We start from the raw sequence: 21,318 nt of genomic DNA on the forward strand, positions 1-21,318 counted from the left end.
AGGTAGCCAGTGTGAGCCTAAAGGGCTTAGTGGATAATGTTCTCGTTAAATGATTGCTTTCAACTTTCTGGTTGACTGGAAGTAAAAGGAAAAGAAAAGCATATATAATTCAGGGTTTACCAAGTTGTTCAAACAAAAATTTTTACTTGATAACTAGGTTAAACGAAGTAAATTTGCATTTACTTTATCTAAGATAAAACAATATAACAACGTCTGAGAAAACCCTTTTTCTATTGAAATATTAAATATGAGTTAGAAAAATTTGATATTAGAATAAAAAGTTCTTGAGGCACCTGGGTGGCTCAGTTGGTAAAACATCCAACTTCTGATTTCGGCGCAGGTCATGGTCTCATGGTTCCTACAATTGAGCACCACATCAGACTGCAATGACTTCATGGAACCTGCTTGGGATTCTCTCTCTCCCTGTCTCTCTGCCACTACCCCACTCATGCTTTCTCTCTCAAAATAAATAAATAAGCTTAAAAAAAGAAAAAAGTTTGTGGACATTTTCAATGGATTTTTACACTTATTGAAAACAATACATTTTCTTCAGTTAAATAGTAATCATTTGATTTACTTATAGACAACTATGGTCTTGGTATTATATTTTATATTCTATAAATTATGCTTTTTAATATCTTTTTTATTTTTTTATTATTTTTTCAATGTTTTATTTACTTCTAGGAGAGAGAGTGAGAGACAGCGTGAGCAGGGGAGGGTCAGAGAGAGAGGGAGTCACAGACTCTGAAACAGGATCCAGGCTCTGAGCCGGCAGTCAGCACAGAGCCCGATGCGGGGCTCGAACCCACGAACCGCGAGATCATGACCTAAGCGAAAGTCGGACGCTTAACCGACTAAGCCACCCAGGCGTCCCTTTAATATCTTTTTTATAGTTTATTTATTTTTGAGACAGAGAGAGACAGAGCATGAGTGGGGGAGGGCCAGACAGAGAGGGAGACACAGAATCTGAAACAGGCTCCAGCCTGCACAGGGCCCGATGCGGGGCTTGTATCCCCAAACTGCGAGATTATGACTTGAGCTGAAGTCGGATGCTTAACCGACTGAGCCACCCAGGCGCCCTGCTTTTTAATATCTTAAAATATTCAGGAATCTAGAATCACTAGGAGTTTATTTTAATAATTTCAACCTGTTTTTGATAAAACTTTGGGGAAATAACTTTTTTAAACATACATTTAATTCAATTAAGTTGTCCATGATATCTTGTCTAATGGCAAGGATGTGCTACCATTTAAGAGGTACTGCCTGAGTAAGCCTACCAAAACCCCATCAATTCTTTGTGTTAATAAAAAATAAAATTTCATTGTGTACAGTCACTGATATTTTGAAATTACTATTATTGTAGCTAAAATTAGCCTTATCTGAATATTGTAGTGCCATATTATGCTGTTTGTACAATTTTTGTATCATCCATTAGAAATGACAAAGCTCTTATACCTCCTTCTCTCTCCAGTTTCGGCTTATTAAATGAAATGGTGAACCATGTAAGGAGGTAAAAACACTGTTGTCCACCCCCTATTTTCTTTAATCATCTCAGGATGTAAAATAAATGACTGATGGAGAAATCTTGAAGACTAATTTTTCCTTTAACTTAAATCCACTAATGCATGCATATTTGTAAATCTGCCTTATTGATCTACTATATTGAAAAAGCCTCTATGGAAGAAAAGCTTTTGACATATTCATATTTGTATCCCCTATATCATTAACGAATGGTACAGGATTAAAACTTTGCAAGATGGAGTTGAAAATTTATTCTCATGTGATAGCTTCATCATTGTCCACTGTCTTATTGGTTCAGCTGTGGAAGACCTAAAGTTTAAAAAGGCTCATCTTGGAGGTGCTTAATTGGCTCAGTCAGTAGAGCATGCAACTCTTGACTGCAGGGTTGTGATTTCAAGCCCCACGGTGGGCATGAAGCCTACTTAAAGTTTTAAAAAAATTAAAAAGATTCATCTTGAACTGTGTTTTAAAATATTTTCCCTAGAACTGAATATACCATTTTAATACAATTTTATCAACTCAATCTATGATATCATTGAACCCTTCGATCTAGCTTTATTTTTTGACTATGTAATTTAGACTACATCATATATTTATGTAATAGTAAAGGGTCTCCTTGAGTTTTCAGTCACCCAACAGACAACTTTTGTGGGGAAGGCCCTTAGTTATTCTATAAGTGGTCAGGAAATCATTCTGCGTATTTTTTTGTAGGGTGTCGGGGAATCTGCAAATCCCTAGAAATTGAAGTTTTGGTTAAAACAGTGTTAGGTAGTCCAAAATTCATGACCTAGAGTGTAACACTACTAAGAATAACCTGTCAAAGAACGAAAAATATTACTGGGATGTGACAAGGAAATATCAACATGTACAAGAAAAATTCAAAACTCTACACTGATTCCAGTGTGCGATTCTGTAGAGGAAGAAAAGTCTTCTAGAAATAACTGAAATCATTATACATCTATTTGTTCAAATCCATCAGTGCTCAACACCAACAGTGAGCCCTATGGTAAATTATGGATTGTGGGTGATTTTGATGTGTCCATGTTGGTTTATCCTTGGGAAAAAAAATAAAAGTACCATTCTGGTGAGTGATGATGGTAATAAAAGGGGTTATACATATGTGGTGGCAGGGAGTATATGGGAAATCTCTATAACTCCTTCTTAATTGTTGTAAACCTAAAACTGCTCTATAAAATAAAGGCTTTAAAAATTTACTAAAAATCTTATAGTTAAAACTCAAAACTCTTATTAAAATGCTTCCATAAAAGCTATATCTGATACATAAACTTCCTAATCAGAGTTTCCATAGATGTTAAGACAAATATATAGTGGAAATATTTATCTAAACTGATGTTTTTGTACCTTTTGATCTTTTTTTTAATACCTTTTAATCCTTAAGCAAATTAGGACAGGAATTTTTAAGGAAACAGATTTTTAAGAAGGACCTGTGATGAGGAAACACAATTAGCTTCTCCCAACTAAGAAAATTTCTCCGTAAATGTAGTAGACAAAGAAAACTGTTTCATTGAAAAACCATTAAACCAGGATGTGATGTGCATTGCAAGTATACCACTAAGAGACTGCAAAGACAGAAAGATATCTCACCGTTTTATATACCTTATGAGAGCAAACCCATTACACACATATTCTCAAGATGAACAATAACCAGTCTTCATGTAAAAGGACCTGACAGCACCATTTGTCACACAGATTCATCCTAGATTCACCTGGTAAAAGGGATTATGCTCTGTGTTACCTAATTGGCTTTGTACAGAGGAAAAACAAAGTTCTGGTATCTTTAAGACAGGAGATAGCTTTGCAATCTGGAACAAAGTGACCACTGAAGTTAGGTTTCTACTCAATCAGAGAAACTTGGAGATAGGGGTGTCATTTTCCTTAATGCTTACATTTCAGTGAGATGGTTCCTGAGCCTTCAAGAGAGGCATTCCTAGGCATTCCTTTTTGTCATAAAGCAGACAAAAGTCCTATGTAGTTTCCAAGTGGTTTTACATACATTTCAACAAGAGAAGTATTTCCACTTACAACTTTCTAATTCTTCCTTAACTTCAACAGGGAGAATTAAGCCCCTTTTATTTTTTAATTTGTATTTTTCCTTACATCTAAAATAGAATATTGCATGAGATTACCTAAACTTACCAGCTTCCTTTTGAGTTGCTTGCAATTCTGTTCAAAAAGAAGAATAAATTCCACTGAATTACTAATAAAAGTATTTAAATTTCTTTCATTTCTACATAAGTGCATATTTAAATTTATATATGTTCTGAATACTACTCTAGATTGTCTCTAAGGCATTTACTTATCTATCCTACACTTTTTTTCTATAATACATAAAGACTATATTCTAGGATTTAAAGAAATTTCTTCTACTAAAATAAATTCATGGGGTGCTTGAGTGGCACAGTTAATTAAGCATCCAACTCTTGATCTGGGTTCAGGTCATGATCTCACAGTTCTGTGCCATCAGCACAAAGCCTGCTTGGGATTCTGTCTCCCCTTCTCTCTGCCCTTTCTCTACTTGTGCTCATTCCCTCTCTCTCTTTCTCTCTCTCTCTCTCTCTCTCAAAATAAATAAATAATCTAAAAAAATAAATAATGTAAATTCACAAGGATTATGTCACATGAGCTTTAGAAGACAGAACCCAAACAAAGGAACAGCAATACTGACATGATGATATACCCACAAAAATTCCAGAGAAATTAACAACTATCTTAGCTAAATGATGGCACTCTTAGATATTTAAAAATATGACAATTCAGTTTCAGAATGGGCATGTTTTTATTTCCAAAATTATTTCCTCCAATAGTGTAAGGAGGAGTTATGTCAACATGGCTTTCTGTATAAATTCTGTAAAGGATTATTTTATTGAAAACTTAAGTTTTTATAAAGCAAGTCATAAGAAATGACTGTAAGAGCTTTAATCATCCTGAAGCATGCCTGTCAAATGTCACTGTGTCCGCTGAATATTTTGTTTTGACAAGGCAAGCTATAATTTCTAATCAGGGACTTTCATTATGGGCAAATATTTTTTATTCATGCCTTAAGTGTGTGCTGTGTTCATATTGAAAACCATCTAACAAAATCTTTCATATTTCAAAAAAGTTCTTGTTCCCAGAGCTACTCAGTATTTGTAATTTGTTATTCATGTAAAGAAATAGTAAATAATTAATAGAATAAATTCTAATATTTATGACCAATCACAATAAAACAATTTTTACAGTTTGGGAGATTTGGAGCATATGTAGTTCTCATTAGATTAGTTTTAAAACTTAGTGCTATAAGATGCATGGGTACTTTGAGGATGGAGAGCTTAATGTTCACCTCATCAGAAGCAATAAAAGAAAGTCCAGGAAAACCTCAACAGAGAATATGGAGTATTTTTACAGTTACAGAGTGATTCTTTCTGACAAAAGAGATTCACAAAGAGATTTTTGTTCATCAAAAGAATGAAATCTTGGCATTTGCAATTAAGTGGATGAGTCTAGAATGTATTATGCTAAGCAAAATAAGTCAGTCAAAGAAAGACATATACTATATGATTTTACTCATATGTGGAACAAAGAAACAAAACAGATGAATTAAGGGGAGAAGAGAGGCAAATCAGGAAATAGACTCTTAGCTATGGACAACAAACTGAGGGTTTCTGGAGGAGAGGTGTGAAGGGGATGGGTTAAATGTGTGATCAGTATTAAGGAGGAAACTTGTTGTGATGAGTCCTAGGTGTTATATGGAAGTTATGAATCACTGAATTCTGCTCCTGAAACCAATATTGCACTGCATGTTAAAACTAACTAAATTTTAAGTTAAAAAAAGAAAGAGAACAGGCCCCAAATGGAGCCATTTGTGCCAAAACTTGTCACCAAATGATGACTTAATGCCCAACCTAATTGCAGTTCCAGCCTCTCCCACAAGTCTAATCTTTACCAGTCAGTTTGTAATTTCCTGGTCAGGATTAGTGAAGTAACCCACCTGATAGACCCCTCATTTCCCCTTAAGAAAGGTGACCTTGCCTGAAATAATCTATTCTTTATCCTTTCTCCTTCTTTCCAATAAAGTGTTCCATTTTGTGAGGCTCCTCAGAGCTTCTTTTCTATCTGCGAGATGGGATGCTACCGGAATTATGAGTCTTTGAATAGAGACAGTATGATCTTTAAAATTTATTCAGTTGAATTTTGTTACTTAATACACTACTTGAATGGCTGGTGTGAATGAACCCAAAACCACCTTTAGGCTTCTTTTTGGTTGGCCTAAATAAAAAGTAGGGATGTAATGGGCACTTCAAGGTAGCTCAGAAGTCCATATTGACTATCAAGCAAGGAGAAAATTCAGTGTTTGAATGAACAATAACAACTAAGTGCTAGTTCACAATGTTTCCAAAATAAAATAGACACAAAATAAACTTAAATGTTATTATATGATTAAATAGTTGTGACATCAAAAATCTAATATAATGAAGAATGCCTGGGTGGCTCAGTCAGTTAAGAGTCCTAACTCTGGATATTGGGCCAGGTCATGATCTCATGGGTTCCTGAGTTTGAGCCCTGTGTTGGGCTCATTGTTGGCAGCATGGAGCCTGGTTGGGGTTCTCTCTCTCACTCTCACTCTTTCCCTCCCCTGCTCTCTCTCTCTCTCTCTCAAAGAAAATAAACAAACTTAAAAAAATCTAATATAATAGAAATTAAGTTCATTTTTTAAATGTTTTATTTATTTCTGAAAGAGAGAGAGAGAGACAGAGAGAGAGAACATGGTCAGAGAGAGGAGACACAGAATCTGAAACAGGCTCCAGGCTCTGAGCTGTCAGCATAAAGCCTGACATGGGGCTCGAACCCACGAACGGTGAGATCATGACCTGAGCCAAAGTCGGGCACTTAACCGACTGAGCCACCCAGGGACCCCAGAAATTAAGTTCTTTTAAACTTGGTTCAATTAATTAGTATTAGCACACTACTGATTCATTGAGCTCTTATTACTCCCCACCCTTCTTTTTCTTTTTCTTCCTTTTAGTGTGTGAATCATTTCCCAGGACAATATTTATTTTTCTACAAGTGTATTAGAGGGATGTAAGGGGACGTTTCTCTTCTCTGTTTTACTTCTAAACTTTTAGTGTTTGATGCCTCTGATTTGATTTGTAGTGGCTTTTACATGACTACAGGTTACCTGGAACCAGAAGCTACATCATCACAGATTCCCCCATACTCAAGCCCATGAATTTACCTCGATTCATACTTTGAAATAATCACTCATTTTTTTCTGGCCTGTTAATTTGATTTTCTTTTCTGTATGATTATTACCTTCTATGTCAGTGGTTTTCCTAATTTGCATTTTTATCAATACTTATTGAATGACAACAATTCATCTATTTCCTTATGAATAAGTAGGGTTAAATGATTTAAACAAGGAAGCCATTGAACTAAATTGGCTCTAATGCAGTGGTAGCCTGCATAAGCAAACCAAAATCTAAGTCTATAAATGCATCAAGATCATGAAATCAAACCTAAGAACAACAAATCACAGTACCCAACTCGGTTTTAAGCTATAGCCAATGAAAGAATTATCAAATGATAACTCAATTTACTTTCTAGCTGCCATTTTTGGTTCACAAGAGCCATTGTTCATCCACACAGGATTTTAACTTTGATAGAGTAATTGCCAAAGAAAATGATAAACAATTACAAAGATAGATCATTCTCAAATATTTTAATAATAGTGAAGTCCTCTTTTTCAACAGCCTGAAGGAAAAAGAGAAAGCATGAAAAAAGTTTTCTTAAAAAAGGAAAATATTTATATATATATATTCTAAGTAGCTATATTCAGTAAAGACCCATAAGCTAAGCAAACTGCATGCTATTGCAGTTAACGTCCAAATGACCAGTTTGATTTGGATACCAATGAGGAAAATAATTTAGGCAAATTTTGTAAGTTCTCTTACAGAGAAAAAAAATAGGAAGATCCAAAAGCATGGATGCCAAATCAATGTCCTATACGCTATATTAAACTATATCAAAAAGTGAATAAAATATTCAAGTATAAAACTCCTAGAAGTAAATGTAGGAGAAAAGAAATTTCAATTTATTTGAAATTGGCCATAGAAACATTTTTCTAGATGTGTCTCCTTTGGCAAGGGAAACAAAAGCAAAATTCAACTATTGGGACTACACAAAAATTAAAAGCTTTTGCAAAGCAAAGGAAACCATTAGGAAAGCAAAGAAGCAACCTACTAAATTGAAGAAATTTATTTTGTAAATGATATATCTGATATGGGGTTAAGTTCCAAAATATATAAAGAATTTACATAATCCAACACCAAAATCATCATCATCATCATCATCATCTCATAAAAAGTGGGCAGGGGACATGAATTGACATTTCTCAAAAGAAGACATACAGATGGCCAAAAGACACATGAAAAGATGCTCAGTATCACTCATCAAAGGGAAATGCAAATTGAAACCACAAAGAGCTATCAAAAGAACAAGAAATAACAAGTGTGGGTGAGGATGTGATAAAAAGGAATCCTCATAAACTGTGGGTTTATGGAATGCAAATTAATGCAGCCACTATAGAAAAAAATATGGAAGTTCCTCAAAAAATAAAAATAGAATTACCATATGATTTAGTAATTACTAGGTATTTACCTAAAGAAAATGAAAACACTAATCTAAAAAGATACATACACCCCTATGTTACTGCAGCATTATTTATAATATTTATAATATTTATAATAGCCAAGGTATGGAAGCAACTCAAGTGTCCTCTGATAGATGATAGAGGAATGGATAAAGAAAGGGTATATATATGTATGTATATATATACACACACACAATGGAATATTACTCAGCCGTAACAGAAATAAGATCTTGACATTTTCAACAACATGCATGGACCTAGAGGGTAAAACGCTAAATGAAATAAGTCAATTAGAGTAAAAAAATACCATATGATTTATTTATATGTGAAATTTAAGAAATGAAACAATTGGACAAAGAAAAAAAGAAAGAAAAAAGCAAAAAACAGACTCAACTACAGAGAACAAACTGGTGGTTGCCAGAGGGGAGGTGAAAGAGAATGGGTGAAATAAAAAAAGGAGCCATTGTATTCTACATCCAAAACTAATATAACACTGTATGCTAATTACATTTCAATAAAAAAAAGAAAAGGAAACTGGCTCTACCAGTTCTTAGCAGAATGACATGGGATAAATTCTCTGATCTTCAGCTTCTTGTGATTCTGTAATATAGAAATTGTTATATGGAAATATTGCTACTGATAATTGGTATACAATAGATAAGCAAAATTTTTTCTTATTCTTCTCAATAGTATAATAAGCTGACAGCTATTCAGAGACATTAGGTTGTATATGAGATCTTTGTTAAACTTGGAACAGTGTTAAGTAAGCACTGATAGGCTTTGGTAGGGAGAGTTTAGTATCTAGGCAGTTGCATAAACAAGATGTAAAAATAAAAAAAATTCAAGTACATGTATCTTTACAAATCCAACATTGTCCTTTATTATACCTTTATCTGTTTTTCTTATGTTTTTGTTTTTTAACCAGTGTAGAGTTGTAGAAGAACAAGTTGGGGAATAGGGTAAGGTATGAGCAAATCATGGAAAGCAATGATGAAACAGATTCTAATAGTTAATGGTGTAGATATAAGGGTGGGGCAGAATGTCTTAATATGAAGCTTTTGTAATTGAGGAAATAGATGATTTGATAACTGGGAAAGTTGGGCCCAGGAAAAGCTTAATAGGAAATCTATACTTTGTCAAATATCTCTTCTCAACAGCTATTAGAATTGAGATTACAGTTCAGAAGAAGAAAAAAAAAAAAAAGACGCTGTACTCAGCCAAAAACATGAAGCAGCTCATTTTCTTTTTCCAAAAGATTGTTTTAAAATATCTACCACATAGGGAAAATGAAACAATGAAACAATCTTTTGTCTTCAGAACAAAGGATCCAGTGCATGTGGATCCAGCCTAGGCTTCCAGGTTCTATTCTGTTACAGTATCTATTTATTTTTTTCAAACATGACCCTTACTTTTTAATGTTGTGCTTCTGAACAGATTGTTGGTTTCAATATAGCTGAGATGTTGTTAATCAATTTCTCCCACACTGAAAGTACTCAAATAAGCAGCTGTTAACAGATGGGCTGAGTAACTTCTATGTCAATCTAGAGCTTATTACATGTGACCTCTTTTGGGGCTGGAATACACTTGAATACGGGAAACATCAGACACTATTTCCTAAATATTCATAATTAATATGAAGAACACATGCACACACACACACACACACACACGCATGCACACATACACTACATATTCCCAATTAGACATCATGATTCTATGACATAATTCCCATTTGATGCCAAGGGGAAACACTCTTCTTTCTCCTTTTTGGAGATTGCCTCAGTAAAGCACCTATGCTCCTCCAGAAACTGGGATATAGCCGGGCTGTATATTCCTTGATTAAATTTCAGATGGATGCCTCCCAGGTCTTTGAAAAAAATATATATTTTGGGTTGTAAAATTGGCAAAAGGCTTTTTAAAAGATGTATATATCAAAGGAATGGAAAAGAACTCAAAAGTTTTCTAAAATAAATGCTCTAAGTAAAGGGATGTAGGAGCTTAAAGTCAGAACACTGTCTAAAATTCAGTCAAGCTGGGGCACTCAGGTGGCTCAGTTGGTTAAGTGTTTGACTCTTGATTTCAGTTTGATATCTCAGTTCATGGTATCGAACCCCTTACTGGGTTTTGCACTGACAGTGTGGACCCTGCTTGGGATTCTCTCTCCATCTGTCTCTGCTCCTCCCTTGCCTGTGCTCTCTCTCCTTCTGTCTGTCTGTCTCTCTCTCTCTCTGTCTCTCAAAAGAAATGCTTATTAAAAATTTAAAAATAAAATTTAGTCACACTGAGGGGAATGTTAAGGTCATCTTGGTCAGTAGACATAAACCACTTATGAAAACCCAACAAGAGTCCATAAAACCATACAAGTTTGCAGGAAAATAAAAAAGAAGTTCATAAAAAGGATATTTAAATTTTCATTAGTTCTATGACCTAGTTATTATCAAGTGCATTTTGATTTCTTTCAAATTCAGAAAACTTGAAATGATACCTTCTAATACAATATAAATGTCTTATCACTAATTTGAAATTGATTATTTTTCACACTGTGAACAATTTAAATCTAAAAGGACCAAGTATGGTGTTTAATGTTGAACCTTACCCTATGGTATGATTGAAATTAATTAAAAAAATCAGACCTTTGTCTAATGAACTGTGAATAATGAAGTTTTATTAAAATCCCTAACTTGTTTAGGTACATGCATTGCCTAGTTACCCAATTATTCTGGCAAAATTACACATGAAGAAAGTTGAATTTGTTAAATTAAGAAGGTCATTGAAGTAATTAAGACTGGTGAAGCATATTATTAATACTTTATGGGGGAAGGTAGTAATGCAAAATGTACCTGTTCCCTCATGTTCCGACTTGTATTCCAAATGGAATTTATTTATTTGAGACCTCAGAAAATTGTGTGTGTGTGTGTGTGTGCGCGCGCGTGTGTGTGTGTGTGTAAACATATTTATTAGGTCTTTTTTAAGAATACAACTAAGACATTAAACAAGAAAATAATCTGGGGATTATTCCATTTTATGAAGTGAAACAATGGGTTATTAACAATCAGAAATTAGCACAAAATAGAGATACGAGTGTGTGATAACTTGTATCGCACAAATCACCAAAAATAATTCAGTTAAGAATATTAAGCTTAGTCATCCCAATTTCCCTTTTTAATTAGCTAATATACTTGAGACAAAGGGAAAAAGACATATAATGAATGTGGTAAGGTAGTGCATATAGAAAAAAGGGCTGAAGAGTAGGAGATAAGAGAAATGAAGAAATAATACATGAGAACTTTATGTACAAATCACGAAATTCACTTCATTTTGAATCACAGGAATTTGAGTAAACATTTCTAGTAGTATAAACTATTAATAATTACCATATATCTCATAAAATAATGTTAAGATATGAATTTCTCAATTACTACATGTTTTGAAGTATATTTCTAGTTCAACTGAACTTAAATATTTATAAGTGAATGATAGACAATTTTTCTTCCACTACAAACATAGGAACAGGTGAATGGTAGAAACTGAGGTCTCATTTATCACTTTGCTCCCCTAAGCAGATTATGGATATTGATAGAGTTGTATTAGAGTCAGAGAAGTCATTTTACCCTGTTTCCCCAAGGTACACTCTCAGATAAACCAATGTTTTATAGAGGGTTTTCCCGTCATATGAAATATGTGAAAATGATTTTGTCTGTTAAATACAACCACACAGCTGAACAATTGAACCCACCAACCTAATTTCCTTATTTACCTCAAACTTGAAGCTGTGTTTTTAATAAACTTAAACTTAGTTGTCAAATTGGCCACCCACCTGTATAAATTAAGTATTTTCTGGCCCTATCTTTTAGTGTGTCAGGTAAGTAAGGGCACCAACTTTTCTTCTTCCTCTCTTTTTTTTTCTAAAGGAATTTCCTCTGTCTCTCTCTCGTCTTTTTTCCAGTTTTATGTCCAACTCCATTATGAAGTCAATGGAATGATTTATTTTACATGTCTTTATTGACTCTGCTCTATATAAAAGTATGATAATCACTAAGGAAATAAACATGCATAAGACAAGATACTTGTCTTTGAGAACCCCTCAGACAAGTATGAGACAGTATGAGTGTGTATCTGAGTTTGAAGGTTATACAATTTTGAGGATGCTCTTTAAAGAGAAATGTCACAGGATACAAATAAAAAACCATGAACAGAAACTTCAAGGAGTCTATGGTGGTGAGGGGTTCTGGGTCTTAAGTTTTGTTTGTGTTGAGGTAAATCCACTACTGTTACTGACCATTATAATGATGATATATACAAAGTACTATGGGAATGCTGCTGGTCAGATTACTTTCTCATATAAGGTTACTGTCTTATTGTTAGAGAAAAGAATAGAAAGAAGTCTATTACTTCTGCCACCTGTGGGAGTCAACTGAAATTTGACTACAGTAAAATCTGAGCTAAAGCTAGCAAATGAGAAGCAGTTCACCAGTTAGAATAAGTGAGAAGAAAAACATTTCAGAAAGCAAGAAACAAATGACAAAAAGAGATGAATGTGCACCTCTTTAAAAACTGCAATTATACACAGCATGACTGCATCACAAATGAATAAGAAAATAGGAAAAATATGTGAAGGCTGGACACTAGCTTGTTATCACTTAGAGAAGACCTTGGTTCATGTTTGCCATGCTAAGTACAACTGTTATATATTTTAAAGCAAGGAAATACTTAACTAGGAAGTTGTTGCTCTTTTTTTGTAAACATATCTAATTAAAATGATGTGCCATTCACCAGAGTTTTTGAGTAAAAACTTATATTTCATGCTGTGTGCTATACAAATAATTTATTGTTAATATACTTATCATGGAACATGGGAAAGATAAAAACTACCATTAAACACTCATATTAGTTTACATATTAAATATAAAGGGTGTAGAGCACATTATTTGTTAAGTGACTAGATATCATTAAATCCCAATGAAAATATTTATATTGCCGTCCAATTTTTCCCCATTTATATGTACTTCCGTTTGCTCTGGAGAAAACTGCCAGGCTAATGACATTTAGAGTGATGACAGACTCATCTGTCAGCCTTCTCTGTTATTCTCTCCGGGCCTGGCAGACAAATACGTTTTCACATGCTATAAAAAATTAAGTACCAAAACAATATAAAAATAACTTTAAGGGTCTGATAAAATAGGCTAAAGCAAGGACATTGAAAGTTAATGCTTCCTTTCTGCCTAAACTTGCCTTATTCAATTTCACAGATTTTATAAAATGTAATAATTCTTAAAAACCTACAGAGGGCAAAAAGAGACAAGATCTTTTACAGGAAGATATAAATAATGTTCTAAATGTAATTGTGAATCATCTAGACTCCAAAGATATTTGTCTTATCATTTAGGATAGTTCCTGCTGAAGGTAACCAAAATCCAACACAAAGTGGCTTAAATAATAAGTAGAGCTGTGACAAGTCCTGGTTCAGTCATGGGTTTAATGATTCCTTGTGTATAATCGTGTTATTAGTATTAATGGATTTAGTATTAATTTAATGGCTTCAGCAGTTCTGATTCCTCCACAGATGCCCTGAAAGAAAGCCCATTAGTTCCAGTGCTCCCAGCAAGAATGGCCACGTAATTTTGTGTAGGCCCAGTATTTAATCAGTGCCGGCCCAGTGAAATACAACATACTTATTCATTTAAATCAACCCTGCCCTTTCTTCCCAGATAGGGGTGTAGTCAATGTTTTCAGGTTGCACTGATATATAGGAGGAAGGGGGATCCTTAAACAAAAAGTTGAACACTGTTCAAATAGGGCAAAAGGGAAATGAATCTTGGACAATTATGTTCACTGCAACTGCATGAAATGGAATGACATTGCTTTATCTCAAGTACTCATAATTTATCTCCTGAAATTTTGTGATGACTCTTAATTGCTCCTCTTTTTGTATTTATTTTGTCCACTAATTACCATCCATATCTACACTGTGCTTGTTAAACGACAAATCAGACTTACCTTCTCAAAGTTTTTCAGAATAACTTTGAACTTTAGCAAAAAGTATAAATGGAATGGGCATCCAAAGTTTTTCCATATTTCTTATGGCTTACTAGTATCTCCTGTTCTACCCTAAACTTCAGAATTAACATTGCAGGATTATAAACTATATGAATTTGTATACTTTTGTTTCAGTGTATTTGCATGTGTTTGCTATAATATCTGTGATCATTATTTCACGTTGCCCTGAACTTTTAGTTCTTCCCTATAATCACAACTGGCTTAGATGCTTCCGTGTTCAAGAAGGCTTCCTGAATGCCAAAGGTTAGAGTGTCCTCTAGATATCTATACATCTGTACAGTATAGCTCATAGAATATTATTAGAAAAGGTCTATTTATGTGTTGTCATATAAGGAGCTCACTAGAAGAACCTGTTTATGACTATGAACATAGAACCCCACACACACCTGCAATTAATAAATATTTGCAAAATGAATCTACAGTATGTTATACTAACAGTGGCCTCATGTGGTGCCACATTGATCCTCATTTCCTATGTTCCAGTTTTACTTGATTTAATTTATGTCGTTAAAATATACTATTTCTTTTTTTTTTTTTCTGGAATTAACTTTTCATTTTACTAAGTTCACTCTAAATCACTCTTAAGGTCCTAGCTTAAAAGTGTCATTGTTTGCCAGGCAGCTGTTTATAGCTCACATGTCCATGTTAAGCTAGCCTGTTATACATTGAGAGAGTAGCCTGATCTTTCTCTTATAATACCCAGATTGAGTGCATAAGAACTTATTTTATTTTCTTCTTCTTCAAAGCTAAATAATATTTCATTGTATGTATAGACCACATTTTCTCTTCTGTTCATCTGTCTATAGACATTTAAGTTGCTTCCACATATTGGCTATGGTAAATAATGCTGCAATGAACATGGGAATGCATATATCTCTTCAAAATACTGGTTTTATCTCTTTTAGATATATATCCCAAGGTAGGACTACTGGATTATAAGGTAGTTATATTTTTAATTTTTGAGGAAACTACGTGCTATTTTACGTACGCTAAACCCATTTACGTTCCTACCAACAGTTTAAAAAGGTTCCCTTTTCTCCAGGCCTTGCCAGTGCATATTATTTCTTATCTTTTTTTGAAGCTTATTTATTTTTTTAGCAATTTCTACACTAAGCATTGCAAATATCCACAGTGAGACACTTATTGGTGTATTCTTGTTTTCTTGGATTAATGTGAGTAGCAGTGAAGAAAGGATGATCTGATTGAGTGGCAGAGAATTAAAAAAAGTAGAAACTCCTAAGGAGGTCTTAGTAGAAAGAGTTAGGAAGAGTTAGTAAATGAAAGATTTAGGAATACAGAGAAAAAAGTGTGTACAGCCAGGATATTGAAAGTTATGATTTCAGAGATACAAATATAGAACTACAATAACCAGTAGCCACAATATTACAAGTATATATTATTTATATAGTGAAAACACTAGTAATGCAGAGAAATCAGATCACATATCATATATATTTTTATCAACTATTTCATTATTTAGTCATTATTTAGACCATAAAATGTCATTTTTAAAGTGAATATGAGTAAGTAGCTTCATATGTTTTACTTCATAAGAAAGAAATAAAATCTTAAGTTGATATTCTTTAAACTAGACCTCACAGGAAAGTTGATTCCATTAGATTCTGGAAACAAATAAATTGATATTATGTCAAATAATTTTGGCAAGTGCTACACACTCTACCTCCCTCTTACATATTCACAAAGCTTAAAAAGACTAGAGGCCCTGATAAGTCCCGCAGTATAGCAATCTCTTTAGTTTTCAACATATATATTACCAAAATGATCACAGGAATCCTCCTGCCAGACATTAATAACTCTTACCATGCTCTGAACCTTGTTTCTCAGAACAGTCTTTGAGAATAATTGTTTTAAGCTAAACAATATACATATGTATGTATATATGTATGTGTGTGTGTATGTACACAGATATTCATATCTCAGGGAATTTATTGTGTCCAAGTAACAAGACTCAATTTCTATGTGTGGAAGCTATTCACGAATATAACATGCCCATTCAGTTAGTCAGAATGAGCTCCCCAACCAGAAGGACAGATGGTATTTAACCAAATTCCTGTGGGAATGAGTGGAAAGGTTCTTTCCTGGTGAGTTGGGTGGTCTGCTTCCCCAGTCAACATAAGAGCCTGTGTGTTGCTGCTGGGCTGGCATGAGTTTCTTGATTCATCCTAATATGTGAAATATCAGGGTTATCCACAGTTTGAAATAGGTCCGGATTAAAAAAATGAGACGAAAACTTGGCATTTCAATTTGCCAGATGTTGCTGCAAGTACAATACTGAGCCTTTTATTAAAAACTAAGTGGTCTCTGCTCTGTATGAAAGCATTAAATGTGGTTGTGAGTATCCCTTCAAAAGAGTTGATTAATTTCCTAAATCAGTGGGAAACAGTGGCAAGGAATGCAACCTTGATTGTCTACATCACATGGCCTGGCGTGAGAACACTCAGATGATCTGTACCATTGCTTTTTTATTTGTTTGATGTGGTTCCTGCATATGGGGATAACCTTTTTCCTTTGGAGAAAATAGTTGTCCTGCCCATTTTCACCACACTTCTGTGCTATGGCATATCTCATGCAGGCATTTCCTTCTTTCCTTTGGAATGTCTCTTCTGCCTCTAGTTTATCCCACGCCTGCCTCCTCTTACAAAGATGTTTGTATTATTTGACATTCACATAAAGAGCTTCTTCTTCAAGCATCTCTGTCCCAGGTAGAGGGATTCCTTGGATAGGAGGCACAGATTCAGCTCCAAGTATCATCATTAATTACCATCCCTCCTGAATTGATCACATAGCCTGCCATTAGTAGAGTTACAATGGCAGGCCGTGGCCCACTGCTGGTTTGTTGCTATTGGCCTCTGTCCGAACAGTCTGTGCTTCTGCCAAACTGGCTGCAGAGATGGTGGTCATGCCTTTGTAGACAGTGATGCCATCTGCATTAACTGGCTGATAGAAGATGGTCTGTCTTTCAACAGTCTGTGCTAGTTGCTGCTCCTGGACAGTGATGTGCTGCTGCGTTTGTTTCTGGCTGGTGCTGAAAGCCGCCTGCAGCTGCTGAATGATGATCTCCTGAGTGGGGTCCTGTTGGCTCTGCACCTCCAGCATTTGTCCTCTGTTTCTTCTCCAGTGCTGGATCTGTCTCTACAGATTCAACAAAATCTGCTACAAATTCCATGTCCCAGATACAGGTTATTTTGTGATAATGTGACCTTGTCTACAAGGAATAGTTTAGGCAATGGACAGCTGATGTGATTAACAGGCCAGTTACTAACACTGACTTGTACCACTTGCACCATTAATGGATGCCCTGAGACCTGCTGCTGAATCTAACAATCTGCTTTGTTGACATACATATTGCTATTTGCTGCATTCTGTTCCATGGTCCAACTAAGTTAGAATTCCATTCACAAAGAGCTTCACTCTGAAGGTCCCAGAAAACTGTGAAGAACACTGTAGAGTTCAAGGGAATTTGTGGCAAGACCCCTTTGTACGTTGAACCTACCTGGACCTAATGGTGAAAGAGACAGGGATGCATGTCCACCTGGCACTAGCATTCTGCAAAGGTCAAGACCTCCCAGCGTACTTGCTCCAGTGGTGACATCCCTGCACAGGACTGGCCAATGCAGGCCTTGGATTGGAATGCCCAGAGGCACTCACTCATGGGCCAGGGACACCAACTTCTCTGCATAGCTCATTAGGCTCAGCTCAACCCTAACAGTTTATTCAACATATATTCAGAGGCACACCCATCTGCACACAGGACTATATTACTTTCTGATGGAGACACAAAGATATTTAGGCAAAGATTATTCATAAAAACGATCTATAACACAGGAGTAAAAGTGAGAAAAGCACAGAAAAAGCCTATGAAAAGACAAACTATGAGAAAAAAGAAAAGTAGAAAGAAAGTTATAGGGATATTAGCAGAGTAATAACCCTACTGGAAATCAGAGAATAGAGCACAGAAAGAGTAATATTTAATTATGATTTTTAATGTGAAAAGGATTTTGATCAAACAAGTGGGGAAAATATGGAAAACAGATAGGGTATCTTCTAAAAAGTAGAAGAATAGTACAATTTGGCAATAATACAAGATATATATAAAGAAATTGAACTGAATTGTTGCTGTGTTCTCCCTCAAGCTTTGCTTTTTTCTTTCTACTTCTCTGTTGCTCTGTTTCTCTAGTGTAGATTTCTCATTGCAACCCTTCAAGTCAGCACATCCTAGGTATCTGACCTGTCACACTCATCCTTAGAGCTGACATCCACAGCCATGGCTTCATGAAACTTATGAAGGCTGATGACATCTATCCTAAACCAGTCTCCTAAACTCAGACCGTTTCACCAAATGCCTCCTAGATATCTCCCAGTTAATGCCCCACAATAACCCTAAAAGCATTATGTCCATCATTTCCTCACAAATCTATGTTGCCCTGAGTCCCCTAACTTAATCTATAGCAATAAAATGCTTGAGAAAAACAATAAAGAGGAATCCTTAGGCAACAATAATAATCATATGATGTCACATCTCTAGACAATTTAGAATATCCCTCAGAAATTTTCCACCCAGAGGAAATGAGAGAGAGTGATGGCTATCTACTCTAAAGATGGCTATACTGTCAATGGAATTTCCCTGAAATGTGCTTCTGCGAAGTAGAAGAAAAGAGCAGAATAGATTTTCAACTTTAAGGGGAGGCATGCAACACTGGCTGCATAATTTGCAGTGCTCAGTGAAAGATGAAGAGTGGGCTCCTTTATTTAAAAATTATTAGGAATTATCAAGTCAGCAACAGTGGAGCATTAAACTGAGTGTCAGTCTCTTCCAAGTTCCAGCCCCGGGAGACTGCCCAGCCCATACACCCTGAAGGCATTCGTGTGTGCAAGCCCTATAACCTGCTATAACTGGTGAGTTGTAAAGTACGTTGGGTTCACAGTAAAGGGCAATAAGGTTATATTAAAGATAGGAAAGTATTCATAGAAAAATTTTAAGGAAAAGTAAAAGAAAAATGTGAGCTGTAAAAAAGAAAAAATGTGACATCTAAATTGTCACTATTCTGTGCATCCTCTATTCAGTTCTACAATGTAATTGCCACAGAGATGGTGTGAAATATTTTGTCAATATTCACACCAATTAAGGACTTGTACATTTACTTTATTAAGTCACACCACCTTGCATTCATAACTTTCCTTACAAATATGTTTGACATTTATTCATGTATTTTGTGATCGAGAACTCTCATTGTGCCCATCCGTATTTGTCTTAAGCCGCACATGCTTATTGTAAAGAATATATTCATGAGGCTTCTATGAAGCCTTGTTTTCAATCCTGACATCTTATCTGCAACTTCTTTCATGATAACCTCAGAAAAAAAAAGCTTATTATTTCTGTTCATATTCTATTCTGCTCTTATTTAATTCCTTCCATTATCCCTCAGTGGTACTAAGTCTTCTATTATTGATCACGCTATCTTTCAAGAAGTAGTGAAAGAATCTTCTGTTGTTTTATTCACTTTCAGTGCTGCACATCTTCATTTCATCAACTGTGCTTTTTCAGTTAATGCATTTTACCCTTTCGGTTTCACTTCATTATTTACTCTTTTCAGTGTATGAAATATTTTCCCAGATTTAAGCAAATTAGGCATCGATGTAAAATGTATTTCTAGTAAGACATATATAAAAGAATTCTGGGAATATCTGGGATACATTTGTGCATCATTGTTGACATATATGCCCCCACTGGTCCAGTTTTGATCCCTCATCATTGGAGCCTATCAATCATTGTAAATTTTATGTGGGTTTTATAATGGGAGGACATTTCCCAGAGGCTAAAACAACTGAAAGTCTTGGGCAAATGGAAAAACAAACTAATAAATAAATAAAGAAATTCAACAAAAGGCATGACAGAATGTGCCATTCTGTGTATTTTTCCAATTTGGATTTTCAATGCTCTGCCACATGGAAAAGATGAAAAATTCTATTACTAAAATTCTTATGGTAAAACGGTTTTTAAGCTCATCTTGTTTTTAGAAAACAAATAAGGTAAATTAAATATTCTGAATGATATTAGGGAGAGAAAGCATGATACATGCATTTTGTATGGTTGTTAGGTTATTATGTTTTTAATAAATAGTGCAGGTAATTCTTTTGATACATAATTTTAATGGCATGTATAGCAAATAAATGTTTTTGTAATTCTAACTTCTATTGCACTGTTTGTTATTATGGTCATGTGCTACTTTCCTTTCCAATATTATTATTTTCAGTATCTCTTTTCTGTTTCATTTCAGAGTTAATAATGAGTAAAAACTTATTAGAGAACATGTTTCTAAAATTAAAAAAAAAACACAAATTATATAATATCCTTACACACTTTTCATTTTTCATTAATTCTCATTAAGCAGCTAGTGTCCATTATCATATCTTGAATCCTTTATTTGGAGTGTTTAGTTCTAAATCCTGTGCATAGTAACATAGTCAGTTTCCAATATTTTATCAGCTCACCACCTGAGTTACAAATTCATATTTATTCTGTGAGATCTGAGAAATAAACCTGTAGAATTTTGTAGGAACTATATAAGCACAATCTAAATTATATTTTTTATAATATTATCAAATTGAATGTATTTGGATGTATTATGATGCTATTGTTTTTGCTTGTTATTACTCTATGAGTGTGCAATAATCTCTAAAGTCTTATTTTTTTTCACCTTCTGTGACTCACATCTCATGAAGAAATGACCAGGGTCAGGGGCACCTGGGTATCTCAGTTGGTTAAGTGTCCGACTCCTGATTTCAGATCAGGTCATGATCTCCCGTTTCATGGGATCGAGGCCCATATTAGACTGCGCTGACAGCATGGAGTCTCTTGGGATTCTCTCCTTCCTTCTCTCTTAGATACTCACCTTCTTATACTCTTTCTCTATCTCTCTTTCTCTCAAAATAAACAAATAGACTTAAAACTGACCAATATCAGGCATATGATGTGTCACATTCCCTGCATAATCAAAATTTTACCACAGAAACTGGTTTCCTAAGTTCTAGTTTCCTCTTCTCCCAGACATTTGACTATGTGTACTTATGTT

General features: G+C 34.7%; 1 pseudogene; it reads right to left on the bottom strand.

Moving 5' to 3' along the window:
• Window positions 1-16,682: 16,682 nt before the first annotated feature.
• Window positions 16,683-17,897, bottom strand: LOC120224405 (annotated as a pseudogene).
• Between the last annotated feature and the right edge of the window lie 3,421 nt (window positions 17,898-21,318).

Source organism: Hyaena hyaena, unplaced genomic scaffold, assembly GCF_003009895.1.
Source record: "Hyaena hyaena isolate Hyena2069 unplaced genomic scaffold, ASM300989v1 scaffold_1173, whole genome shotgun sequence".
NCBI classification, from domain to species: Eukaryota; Metazoa; Chordata; class Mammalia; order Carnivora; family Hyaenidae; genus Hyaena; species Hyaena hyaena.